Below are 13,660 nucleotides of genomic sequence, written 5' to 3'. Positions count from 1 at the left end.
AAAGGGGATGAAACTTGCCTAGCACGCAACTTTTGAGATAAGTGTATTAGTCATTCTACTGGAAATATACAGCTTTGAAGGTTTAAAACACGTCTTTGTTATACAAATGAAAACTATGCAGTTAAAATTGAGACCAGGCAACTAGGCCAAAGCCTCTGATAAATTTAAGCTAAGCATATAACAGTTTTAACAAGAAAATCATAAAATACATCTGCAATTATGACAGATTACTACATTTTCGATTCTTCATGATTAATTAAGCTTGTTTATACTAATGGCGATCGACTTCGTGGGCACATTTTTCGACATACATTTATTTTCTTTGCTAAAATCACATTGTCTTATACGATTTTGTTACATGATATATGAATATTTGTTAGTCTTTCTTTTTCTGCTTCATCACCGTTACTCCGTTACTTATGGTGTTTTTCCACAAATCAAGGTAATGTAAATAGAGAAACTACAACATGTGCCCTTGAAACGTATATCAAGATTGATTCCCTTTCCCAAAACACAAAAATAACGACTATCTCGATTTATAATAAAACATGTTAAATAAAAGAAAGAAGGGGCAGATAAAATGGACATTTGCAGACAGTAGCTCGTCTCTTTAAGAGCATACGATTTGTGAATACACACGAAATTGAGAAATAAAATATATAATGCTAGTCTCAGATTTATAATTCAGATATGCCAAACACAGCACATTTCATAATCTATTTTTTAAGTTACATATTTAGAAAATGTGATGATACACAATACAAAAATGTTTTTTTTAATCGTTTTAACGGTTATCACTTTAGCAACCTTGGGCTACCTGCATGTTTAACAACAAAGGCAACACATTTCTAATGATGCTGTTTTACTTTCATACCACGCTGGCACAGCCTGCATTTTGTGAAACTGCGACCCATATGTTCAAAGTGCTCTTGCTCAGCTTGCCAGATCTTCATTTGAGCTTCCCAAATAATAATGCCTTCTTATGCTTATGTTCCCAATAATTAATGTACACCAATAGGCTATCAGAGCCTGAGAAAGGTGGCACATAACTTTGATACAGAAAATATTAAATATAATGAAATTAAACTGGCTATGTAGCGCCCTAATCACTGAACTTCTAGGAGTATGGCTGTTGGTTTCTTTTCTACCCCAAATGTGAGCGCAGAGATTTCTTTCAAGTATTAATTTGCATTACACACTGGAATACTGAGGAGCAGTGGAAATATTCTCAAATGTTGGAAAGCCTGAAAAATACCAGATTTCTACTTTTGGTCTTAGGAAACGTATTATATTTGGCAAAATTGAAAAACAGGCTAAAGAGGGAGAAATTAGTTCACTGAACAGGGAAAACGACATATTCACCTATGGATTGCTACTGATTTCTACATTTATGAGATAAATACCATTTTAAATAGTAGAGCTCTTTATAGATACAAACCTGTTCATCAGACCTATGTAAAAACTATATTGCTGCTGTTTTACTACTACTTCTGATAATAATAATTATTGACTTTATTTGACAGATAATAAAAAGGATAATGAACCCCAGAACTGCAATGAAAATATTTCCAAATTATGTAATACCTCCTTTTTGCAATAATTGGCTGTGTTTTTTTTGCTCAGTTAACATTTATACTGCAATTTGACAGCTCTCGATATTAGTGCATTGTATTGTTATTTTATACAATGCTAGTAGATGATTTGACTTTATCTTGCTTTACCATGGGTAGAAGATTATTTGTTATGATTGTATGCACTTTGATTGCACACTTTATATATACTCCCTCTGGTTTTGTCTTTATTTTACTCTTGTGTATGCCAATTTTGCAATGATTTTAAGTATTTACGCAATAAAGTTATGACTGACTGACTGCCCTCAGTTAACCTGGGAATAAAACATTTTCTAGCATTCACGTTAAGAATTTTTCAATTCTATTAAGAACATGGAGGCGAGGATTATGCTTCTCTTTCTTCACTTTAATTTTGACAGCAGACAATCAGAAAGTACAGACAGAAAAAAACTACATATCCCAAGTGTATCCATAACACGTGATAACCATGAAGGCAGTCCCCCTATATAACGCTGACACTCATTAAACAACTACTCTTTCTTTGCTCGAACAAACACAAAAAAAGTCTATTCGAGTCCATAATACACAAGCTGAAAGGACATCAAACGTCCCGTAGACGAGATACCAAAAAGACCAACTCGGAAAAAGAAGAGGAACGAAATCCAACATCCATCCACATCCCCAGAATAATGCGCTGGAGACACACCAGAATCATTTGTCCTTAGTACCTGCAGGGGGATAAAAGAAACAAACCATAAAACTGAACCAGGAAAAAACATAATCCTATAGGTAGTAACAGGGAGGGTAAAGCACTGAAATACAGTAAACACAATTATAAAAGAATAAACCAATCACAACTTTAACAGTGCAGGTGGGATAATCCTCACCTCCGTGTCCTTAAAAGAATTGAAAAATTCTTAACGCGAATGCTAGAATTGTTTTAATTCTATGTCAGGACCGGAGGCTCCGATTATACTTGTTTAAAGCTGACCCACCACTACCGATGCAATAGCCACAATAGGTTTATAATAAAATGATTTGAATGTAGATTCAGATAACCAATCAGCAGCTCTTAAAATGTCTTCTAATCAAGAACCCTAGGCAAAAGATTTTGAGGCCATGGCCGCTCTAGTGGAATGAGCACAAAATTTAGAAATATCAATGAAATCAATAACTGTTTCCCCATATCAGAACAAACTTCTTCTGTACTTACCTCATAAGCTCGGAGACATTGTACTACACACAATTTGGGATTGTCTACAAAACTAGGATAGGAAACCGATTTCAAATTACACTTAGTACAACGGGAAATAGAAAAAGTTACTCTTTCAGGAGAAAAAACTCTACCAGCCAAATCCAAAGCCCTTACATCAGAAACCCGTTTGCAAGAGATTAAACATAATAACATAGTGAGTTTAGCCAAAAGCTGTTTCTTGGAAAGGAATCTATTAGCCGGCCAAGACTCCAAACATCTCAAGACTATATTCGCATCCCAAAGAGTAGAATAACGTGGACGAGGGGGATTAACCAACCTTATGCCCTTCAAAAACTTACAAACTATGGGTAATTCCCCCACAGGTTTACCATCTACTGGCAAATGACCCACCAAAATGGCCGACAGATAATTATTAACCGATCTATAACCCAAACCAGATGACGCTAGAGAGGATAAAAAATTTAGGACCAGACTGGAATCCACTGAGGACGGATCAGCGTTCTGTGCACTGCACCAAGTACACCATTGTTTCCAAGCGGAAGCTTATCTCTTGTGGGTACTGGAAGACCAGGATCCTGCAATGAAGGCGGAAGATTCCTGTGAAAATCCTGGGATACTCCATCTTTCCCTGAAAGACGCCAAGCCACTAGGGCCAGCTGCCCCGAGAGAATTAGAGGATGAGGAAAGGCCCAGGGGATCCAGAAGGAGGTTGAGTCGGAACGGAATCAATATTGGGAGGTCGCAACTCAACTCCAGAGCTACCAGGAACCAAGCCTGGGGCCTCCAGAGAGGAGTCACTAGAATGACATCCACCTGCTGATGACGGATCTGAGCCCAAACCCTGGGAATCATCAAGAAGGGAGGAAACGCATAGCTCAGACCCTGAGACCAGTTCTGGAGAAAAGCATCTGTCGCTAGAGCCTCAGGATCTGGCCTCCAGCTGAAAAATGTCTTCATTTGCCAATTGAGGCAGGATGCAAACAGATCTACCGAGAAGGGACCCCACAGGGAGCGGATAACTTGAAAGACCTCAGGATGAAGCCTCCAGTTGCTGAAATCCTGAAGGTGACGAGAGTGCCAATCCGCAACAGAATTGCTGCTCCCTGTAAGGTACTCTGCTACCACTGAAATTCAGTGTTTCAGACAAAAATGTCAAAAGTCCTTGGCAATCTCCACTAGAATGCGAGACCTGGCCCCCCCAATTTGTCGACATATCTCACTGCCGAGATATTGTCCATACGAGGAAGGATACAACAATTCGTCTTGATAGGAGACAGGCTCTTGATTGCAAATGAGCTTGCTAGAAGCTCCAGACAATTGGTATGGAGATCCATCTCCGCTTTGGACCAACGACCCCATGTGGAAACAGACCCGGAATGAGCTCCCCATCCCCAATGACTGGCGTAGGACTCTATCACAATCTCTGGTGAGGAACCAAAGATGGCCCTGCCATTCCAAGCCTCCATGTGGTCTAACCACCAACGCATCTCCAAGCGAGCCTCTTCCGAAAAGGGAATCTGGTCCACATATTTGAGACATCTCTGAAGATGAAAATTGTTCAATCTCTGCAGAGCCCTGTAGTGTAGAGGACCCGGAAAGATCGCTTGAATGGAGGAAGAGAGCAGGCCCACCATGTACGCAATCGCTCTCAATGATACAGCCTGTCTGGACAACAGTAACCTCAATTCTCTCTTGATCGGATGAATCTTCTGAGGGGGAAGGATCCACTGAGCTAAAGTAGAGTCTACCCGAAAACCCAGAAAATCCAACCTCTGAGACGGAATTAAGACCGACTTCTGGGCCTTGATAATGCATCCCAGACTCTGGAGAAGAGATATGGACCATTCCAGATGGACGAGGGCTAGACGGGGGACATTGAGCCATAATGAGAATGTTGTCTAGGTAAAGTATGAGACAGACCCTCGAGCACATAGGAACTCTACCACCGGCCTCATCACTTTTGTGAAGCACCAAGGGGCTGATGAGAGGCTGAAAGGAAGGACCTTGTATTCGTAACAAAGGTCTTCCCACAGAAACTGGAGGAATCGACGGTAGGGAGGAAAAATAGGAATGGTCAAGCAAGCATCCTTTAAATCTAAACAAACCATCCAGTCTCGTTCCTGAAGAATATTCCTCAGTAAGTGGATGCCCTCCATCTTGAAATGCCGATAAACCAAACACCTGTTGAACTCTTAGAGGTTCAACACGAGCCGAGAGCCACCTCCCTTTTTGTCTACTAGGAATACCGAACTGAGAAACCCCTTCGGATGAGTGGAAGTCTTGACAATAGCGCCTTTTTTCAAAAAGCGATGCAATTTTGGGGGAAATTAAATTGCGATCTTGAAGGGAAAAATACATTGGACATGGAAGAGAGGTCTGAGAAGGGGACTTGTGAAATTCTAGCTTGAAGCCTTGAATGGTTTCCAAGACCCAAGCGTTGCAAGTAATTTTGCGCCAAGCTTGCAGAAAACACCCCGTCCTGTCCCCTAAAACAACCTCTGAGCTTAAGAGACGGCTCACCTGTAGATCCTGCGTCCTGGGAGTAGGATTGAGTGCCTCTAGATCTCCATCTGCGGAATCTGGAGCGACCTGCTCTCGGACGAAAGGGTAGAAGGTGGACACAGAGGAACTGTAGTCCTGGAAACCACCTCTCCCCTGGTGATAGTATCCCTGTTGAGGACCTTGTTGGCTGAAACGGCCGAAGTCATGCCCTCTGAAGCATCCGGCCCCACGAAAAAGTGGGCGAAGAACCTCCTTACTAGACCCTTGGGCCTTGTCCAAATTGGCATATGTTGCCACAAATTTAGAAAGCTCCTTGAGGAAATGAGAACCGAAAAGCAAACCCTGAGTCAAAGGACCTGACTCCGAAGAAGCCAGGTCTGCTAACTTTGGATCCATCTTTATCAAAACAGAGCAATGACGTTCATTGATAATTGCACAATTAGCATTCCCCAGAAAGCACAGGGCCCTTTGTACCCAACCAACCAGAACATTAGGGACAATAATGTCACCAGAATCCTTGGCCTGAAACTCCATCTCCAAAATCTTGGTCAATGGACCAGTCACGTCTAGAAGTTTGTCCTGGCAAACACGCCAGTCACGATCAATCCCATTCTTTGGATCCTTTAAAAATTTCTTTAAATAAGTGACAAGAGTAGGATTCAGTTCAGGTGTCTCTGTCACCTTAGAGGAAAATCTGGTCTTGGGCACTCAGAACGTAATCTGGAGCGAACTTCCTCTTCAAACCCATGCCTAATGTGGGATAGTCAGCTACTTCTGCGGGGGACAACCATAGAGTAGAGCAGGGATGTACATTGTCCTCAGGTTCAAGAGAGGAGTAGAATCATCCTGGTGGTGCGTCGTCTTCTTGCATTTTTGTGGGGGGATAATCCCCCTGGGCTGAGGAATGCTCAGAGGAAGAGGAAGCCAAATCCTCCTTGGACTTAAACTTCGAGGTGGCAGAAGCATTATAGTCATGATCCCTGGCCACGGATCTGATAAGACACTCAAAGTCCGCAGCATGCGGATTCTTGCCCAGATGGAGGGCCTGTGAGCCACCAGACAGGGAGGGATCTTCGACTATCTGAGATCCGGAGGGGGCAACCCATCCCTGCTGTTCGGCAAAACCAATGAGATGGTGTTTAATAGGCCTGATATATAGCGATATATAGAGGGACTGCCTCTATGGTTATCACGTGTTATGGATACACTTGGGATTTGTAGTTTTTTCTGTGTATACTTTCTGATTGTCTGCTGTCAAAATTAAAGTGTAGAAAGAGAAGCATAATCGGAGCCTCCGGTCCTGACATAGAATCTGAATTCTTGAATACTATCAATACTAATGCACTTGATGTTAAAAACGTATGTTTGCAAGTGCTCTTTTGTTTCCATGCATCAGAAATTATAAAGGTCACCAAAAGGAGCCAACGTTTAGCTGTAAGGGAGCATTGTAAGAAAGTGTTTCCTAGAAGCATACATTATCTCCCCGAAATTAATCCCACTTTTGTTTCCTCCGAAGTCACACAGTCAAATGCAGACTTTGGGCCGCACCTTGTTTTAAAAAGGGGTATAGATAAGAAATGTGCATGTAAAAGGGAAGTGCTAATCTTCATCTCGTGACCCAACTGAGCAGTGTGTTGTGCATATTTCTGAATGTCCCATGCCAATGTATGCAGTCCTTTATTTTTTCTTGATAGCGTTCTTATTCTTGTAGTTCTGTTTTTACTCTCGAGAGAACTATAAATGCAAGAAAGCAAATAAAAAGCTGCGGAGTTATAACACTTCCACCAAAAAATAAGGCATCTTTAAAGAGACACGAAAAAGAGCATCTATTCCTCCAAGAATAAAAAAACAATGGAGCTAATTGAATTCGGATTTGCATGCCAATGTAGTAGTTGTTTTCATTGTAAAAGCAGGAAAATGCAATTTGGTCTAAAAAAATATACATGACATTAGTTGACATGACCACACCTGTCAGGAACAATCGTGACCTCTCTAGCATAATAAAGAAGGAAATTCCAATCCTGCACATAAAGGACCATTTTTCAGACTTCTCAGATAATTAATTATGCCTTTTTTTTTATTACGCAAATGAATTTTGTATAAACGGGTGCCATTAAAAAAATGGCAAGTGTGCTTCGAAAGGACCGAAACAACGAATACTGTTGACCGGAAAAGAAGTGTATTAATGCTGGGGATGAGGCCACAATGGTGGAGAGACGGTGGGGGTGGGGGATGCCCGGAATAAGACGTCGGACACACCAACGCCTGCGGCAAACGGGCGCAGGATGTCGCGCGCTCTGCTGCCACCTCGCGGCTGCGCGCGGGCGTCGCTCGTAGCCGGAAGTGAAGCAGTGCGCACTCGCGCGCGGGTTAGGTAACAGGAAGGAATCCGTGGAATGCGCCGCGCGCCCGTCGTTCTGTGTCTGGGACCGAGGCCTCCATTAAAGCGACAGCGCAGCCCAGTCGCCCGGGCCAGGCGCTGCCTGTTTACCAAACACGTCTGCTTGTTGTCTTTTCGGATTGTTTCGAGCGGAATGGAACTTAGCACCAGCCCTGATTTTATCTCTTGCTCCACGGGCTGCCTTTCTGGTCTTGAAACACGGGTTTCTTATTGTTCGGAGCCAAGGAGCATATTGAACTTCTGTCTGGTAGCTAGAGGGGTTATGTACAGGCTATGAATACCTAATACGTCGATGAAATTGTATGGGTGTGTTCTGTAGTATCCCCAAACATGAGCAAGTAAGTACTCTGAACAGGCTGGGTACCGTACTTCATTACGTTAAATCATGTGTCCCTCAGTAAGGGACTGCAATTATGTATCCCCGATTTTACAAATGTTGCGTACGGGTTTATTCTGATTAAGGAATCTCAAGCCTGTCTTGGTGTCTTGTTACTGAGAGATAAGATTTTGAACAATTTAATGTAGTGCTCCTGCACTACTGCTAACGTAGGAAGGGGGGAGGGTAGTGTCTCAACGCACGCAGGGCACATCCTGGTATGGAAGCAAAAAGGCAGCCTTCACTGGGGTGTATTGAGCTGTTCACACCCCGGGACCACCTACACCTGCTGCAGGGTTAATAGTACTACGTGGATATTACAACTAAGCGTGTCTACAGTAGACTAGAAACACACACAGACTTAATGCTAGAAATTGCCTGTTACAGAAACAGGCAGAAAGAGTGTGTTGTTATAGTAATATATATGGAGGGCAGGGGGGTCACTACGAGTTTATATGTGTAAATGCAGCGCGTAGATGCATCTGGCTCCGGCTCGCATTTTTGATGCCCTGAGCTGCTACTTCACAAAATGCTAAATAAAACCAAAGAAGCATTACTATCTGAAGTAGTGATGTTGTAAAACAGACTGACTTTAGGTTTAAGACGTAAAAATTACATTGCTTATTTAACAAGCGGATGAATCGGTGCACACAGGGACACGTGTTGAATAGTGGGCATATTTAGCAGTTGGAGTAATTGCTGTATTATTCACTATCTTTTTTTTAAAGTAAAATAGTTATTTTCACTTTTTTTGCCCAGGATGACAGTGTGTCAATGCGTAAAAAGCGATATCGGACCCGCATAGCACAGAACCTCCTGTTGACAGCGCAGGTGCGGTGCATTCCTGCCCGGCTGATGATGTTATTTTAGGCACTCAGCCAGTTCATGTAGCTACTAGAAACCGAAAGTGGTTCTGCCTCAAAGACCCACCCAGCTGCGGGAGAGGACACAGGAAGCCTGCAGAGGGGGCAGGGCGGGGCCGTTCCCCTACAGCCGCAATGAGATCCCTGGCAGGAGACTTTTGTGTGTGGTTTCAACACATCAGATGAGTCAAGCAAGTGAAATTAAAGTAGCAGCTCGGGGCATGAAAAATGCGAGCCGGGGCCAGTGGCCAACGGACCGAGCATTGTTTTTTCCTGCAGATCACATGGTTGGGCTCGAATGACAGAAGACCCGGTTTATTAGTGACTGAACTGGCAGGTGACCCGCACCCTGTCCCCAGAGACCGGGAGAGTTAATGATTGAAAGCCTTCTGATGGAGAGATTTAATCACTCACTCCCAGCGCCTCCCCGGAGCTGGCTGCAATAGCAGCCGCAGAAGGGGCTTTCCAGCTTCGGAATTCTTTCAGGAGAACATCACAGAGCTCTGGCTTTCATCTGTGCACCACTTACAGCCCACCACCTACAGGCCAGACGCAGCAGGCGCACCACACAGAAAGTACGATGTTCAGAGCAGGGACTGGGAGACAGGAATGCGGGCACTTGCAGCACCGGCTTCCCCCTAGGAGGTGCCTGTTCTGTTCCAAAAACATTACAGTACTGCCGCAGATCAGCTGCAAATGTCTGCAGTGATAAAGCATTGCAGTACAGATGAGAAGTCCAGGTACTGTGCTGTGTACAATATTGGATAGTAGCCACGTGCAACCATGTTCCACAGGGTAGCAGAGAATTACATGGGTGACCAAAGAAATAACCCATCATCCTCCTTGCTCTTCCCGGCCCGTGCAAATTGAGAGTGAATCATTATAATGGAGGTACGCAACCGGGCCAGCCCTAATAAATTGAAATCATCTTTTTATCTAGCTCCGCCCATAACCCAGCTTCCTCTCCGTCAGTATCTATCTTGTCTGTCTCCTACACGTGGACCATGCAGGACAGGATACAGCTTTGGACACCAGGTAAAAGTTATGCCCACAACACAGATTGGTTTGCTTTTCGTGTTGAAATTAGTCCACCATTGCACCATTTCATGGGTATTAGTGTTCAGCGGAGACAGCTAAAGGCTAAATAGGTGTACTGGGTCCATGCAGTAGGAAGGGAGGAAGCTTGCCTTACTGCGAAGGATGGTATAGCACATGCTTTCCCAAGAGCTGATGGTATGGACCGTAGGCGCTGGGGGACGCCAAGCAAGCTAAGTCTGCATATCTAGGTCGTCTTCATAGGACTTTCCAGGACTCTTACAGCTCATGCAGATCTGCAGCTGCAGAACAGCCTCTCCTCACTGGCTGAAAAAGTGCAAAACAGGGGCAGATAGACAGTTTCCAATACCAGTAAGTGAGCTAACCAGCTCTATATAAAGGTGCATGTATCCTTAAGCAACTGATGGGAAGATATCAAGACAGTCATTGCAGAGTAAGATGAACACCTTGGATTGCTCTGCTGATTTACATATTGTGAAATGATTTATCTTCATTTTTGAGGATACTGGCAAAACTAACCACAATAGGGTTTTGAAATGTAATCCTCCAGTACTTTTAAGATGGACACTTTTGAATCAAACCTATAAGTGTTTTGTAACACTTATAGCTAAAGAAGATGCTTTGCTGGCTGACTAGAGTGACAGCGGTGGAATTGGTGTTGCGCAGAGCAAGCATGGTAAGCAATTTCTTCTATGCTAACTACAGATGCCAGCCTCCGGGTACAGATGAGAGAATGACCAGGGAAGTCAAGGCATATGGGCACATAAGGAGTCATAGCATTCATTACTCAAAGTGGGTTAAACCTTCATAGATGTAAGTGGCTCGCAAATGGTTTGTGCTACCTCTCAAGAGTTGTTATGCATGGATCCCCTTTGAGCCCCTATGTTCTTAAGGAATATGATCATTTCAGTATGATAGACTTCCCTGGGACAGGGATTTTTTGGTTTAAGGGATTGGCAACATCCTCTGTAATGCCCCAACTAATGCTCTCCACAGAAAAGCCCCACAGTACTTCTAAGTATTGCACACATTGTCTTGTGGTGTTGCTAAGGTACCGACCCAATAACAGTACTGTTAAAAGTGGAATTGTTCACACACTAACACCACTTCAATAGCACAGAGAAATGTGGACATCGGCACATTATCAGGACTGCAGTATTGATGAGAAAGGTGGTACTGCCGTGTGGACATTAGACGTCAACGGAATATTAAAAAAGGCGTACTGCGGCAAGAAAAACAAATTAGACATTAATTTGCACATGGATGAAAAACGATATATGTGCATCACGGCAGAAACAATGTCTCAAGGGGTGCTACCGATTCCCAAATAAGGCACCTGAAATAAAGTCTCCTTTGAGACAGTAAAAAATGAGGCATTCTTTGTGGCATAGCTGATAAAACGAGCCAATGGTTTGGCGTATCAAAACAGAGATGGCAACAGTTAAGCATGAAAACGCATTCGCTGTGGACGGCGACTGAGCGACAGAGGCGCCACTATACATCAAAAAAGATAGGTGCGTCAGACGGTAGTACTGTGGTGCGAAATAGTTGTGTTCATTTGACGAGTGTGGCCCTCTCCAACGAGTGTTTTGTGCGATATAACACACTGATGTGTGGTGTGGAAAGAGACAACACTGTCCCCTGCGATGCGAGAAGGGTCAGAATATGTGTTGCACGCCTCAAAGGGCCGCAACATCTACTGCCCCGGGCTGAGTTCTGCCTGGATACAGGAAGGTGTGTGAGTGACCTTTTGTCCATGAGCCAAGCAGTGATTGGTCGAGAACCCAGGAACAGGATGTCCCTTCCCCCTTCTCCTCCGTGCACACATGCATTTCAGAAATTCCTGCGCCCTCCCCTGCCTTTCATCTAAAGCCAAGACTGTTCCTGTGCCCGTCGCTCTTTCTGTCTCTACCAGTTTCTTTATTTTACAGACTTTCTTCGACTTCGCCAAGTGCCCTCAGCCATGTCATGGGGTTACTGTGGGCATACATTCGTATATGTAAATTGGAAGTCGTGAACGGTGTGATTTATCAGTGGGGCATGCCCCGCAACCCCTGAGGGAGTAGTAAATGCCAGCGGGCAGTTTCAAGCAGATACCGCACTCACGGGCACTGGACACATGGCACTTTTGCGCACCATGCCCTCTGCCCCATGCCATCTCTGAAAATGCTTACGAGATATGGTCCGTGGCATGTCGGCATATTGCAAGAATTGGCAACGACTTCATCTGGATGCTTGTATCCAATTATTGAAGCCGACACATGGCCTACCAGGATGTATGGGCATGTCAAATTGTACGAAATGTTAAACCAAATAGAATTAAGTGATTTGTGCAGAAAAGGAATGCCTACTGTGGAGAAGTGCAGAAATACAAAAAAAGCTGACCACGTTTCACATCATGATGCAGAAGGCTAAGAAATGAGAGAACTTTTGTTACAAACTTCAAAAGTTATGTTAAACAACACGATGATGTATATATACATATAGAATTACTTTTTAACCTTTCCTTCAACAGGAACCTGCATGAATATATCACATGCACCTCTCGCCCTACCCTAGAATCCAGTTAGATAAGGCTGCTTCCCTGGGAAGAAAGATTATTCAATTAGAAAGTAAATGTTCAACAATGAAACATTGACGAAAAATCAAACCTTTCAAGTTAACCGACAGGGTAGCTGCCTGGAGGTGATTCACCCACACACGTGGGAACCTGCTTCATGCTTATGGCTCTCAGACAAACAATGGAGGGAGGGGTGACGTGCAAGGGAGTGAGGCAAAACTCCAACGAAGCTGCAAAGCTCACAGACAAGGGCTGAGGTGGGGCAAAGAGGCACTCCGTCGTGACCGGCGCACGTGGATAGGGAAAACTAAGAGATGGGCCTATATTTTAAAGCCTCCAAAATGTAACTACACGTGTAAGCTACAACTTCAGTGCGAAATATGTCACGTTCTACCTGGAGCAGTAGCTGAAGTGCAAAAGGTTCAGTGGTACATGGTTCAAGAGTGAGAGGTGTCCACTGCTGCACAAATATGGATTTTATATTACCCAATCACTGTGCTTTGGCCATTTCATAAGGTTCGAACGCACAATTGCCACCCTACTGGTTCCACCATCGTGGTTTTGCAGGGCAGAGGGTGCCCTTAAAAAATGAGTTTCAGAACTCAATAAACTGGAGCTACAAATGGGGCATGTTAACGACCCAGTTGAATGTAATTGTCAGCAGTGAGTTATTGTGAAAAGCATGTGTTAAAGGCAATAGGCCTTAAGGATGGCTTGCTAGTACACTGTGATAAAGACTGTAGGCAGGTACTTAGTTACATGGAATCTCAAAGATTATAGTAGTAGGCAAGGGTTATACTGTTGGTGACCAATCCGAAAAAAAAACTCTGGGGATTGAAAATATGCATACAGCCTACAATAATTCTTTTGAGACTCCCTTATGAGAGAGGGCGTTTTGCTTTGCCTGCTGTATTTTTGTTTGAATTTGAACTATTATAGCTCTATACGTGATGGTGCCTTTTGGAAAGCCTACACTCAGTACTGTAGGCCAGAGTTGGTTGTGGTGACAAACCAATTAAAGGCTATGTTAAAGTCAATAGGCATCTAATGGCGGATTGTTGTTACTCCAATTTGCATGAAATTTCACAGATTACCTTAATAAGCACAGGTTTTGG

At 43.6% G+C, this 13,660-nt stretch overlaps 1 long non-coding RNA gene across 1 annotated transcript in view; it reads right to left on the bottom strand.

Moving 5' to 3' along the window:
* LOC138283799 (uncharacterized) overlaps positions 1 to 12,715 on the bottom strand; it is a 74,557-nt gene extending 61,842 nt beyond the window's left edge. Inside the window, exon 1 of the long non-coding RNA XR_011201306.1 lies at positions 12,637 to 12,715. This is a non-coding gene — a long non-coding RNA (uncharacterized lncRNA). The remainder of the gene's footprint in view (positions 1 to 12,636) is intronic.
* Positions 12,716 to 13,660: the final 945 nt, after the last annotated feature.

The sequence above is a fragment of the Pleurodeles waltl genome, chromosome 3_1 (assembly GCF_031143425.1).
Source record: "Pleurodeles waltl isolate 20211129_DDA chromosome 3_1, aPleWal1.hap1.20221129, whole genome shotgun sequence".
Lineage (NCBI taxonomy): Eukaryota > Metazoa > Chordata > Amphibia > Caudata > Salamandridae > Pleurodeles > Pleurodeles waltl.
The sequence above is the reverse complement of the archived record's forward strand: the minus strand, read 5'-3'. Positions and strand labels throughout refer to the sequence as shown.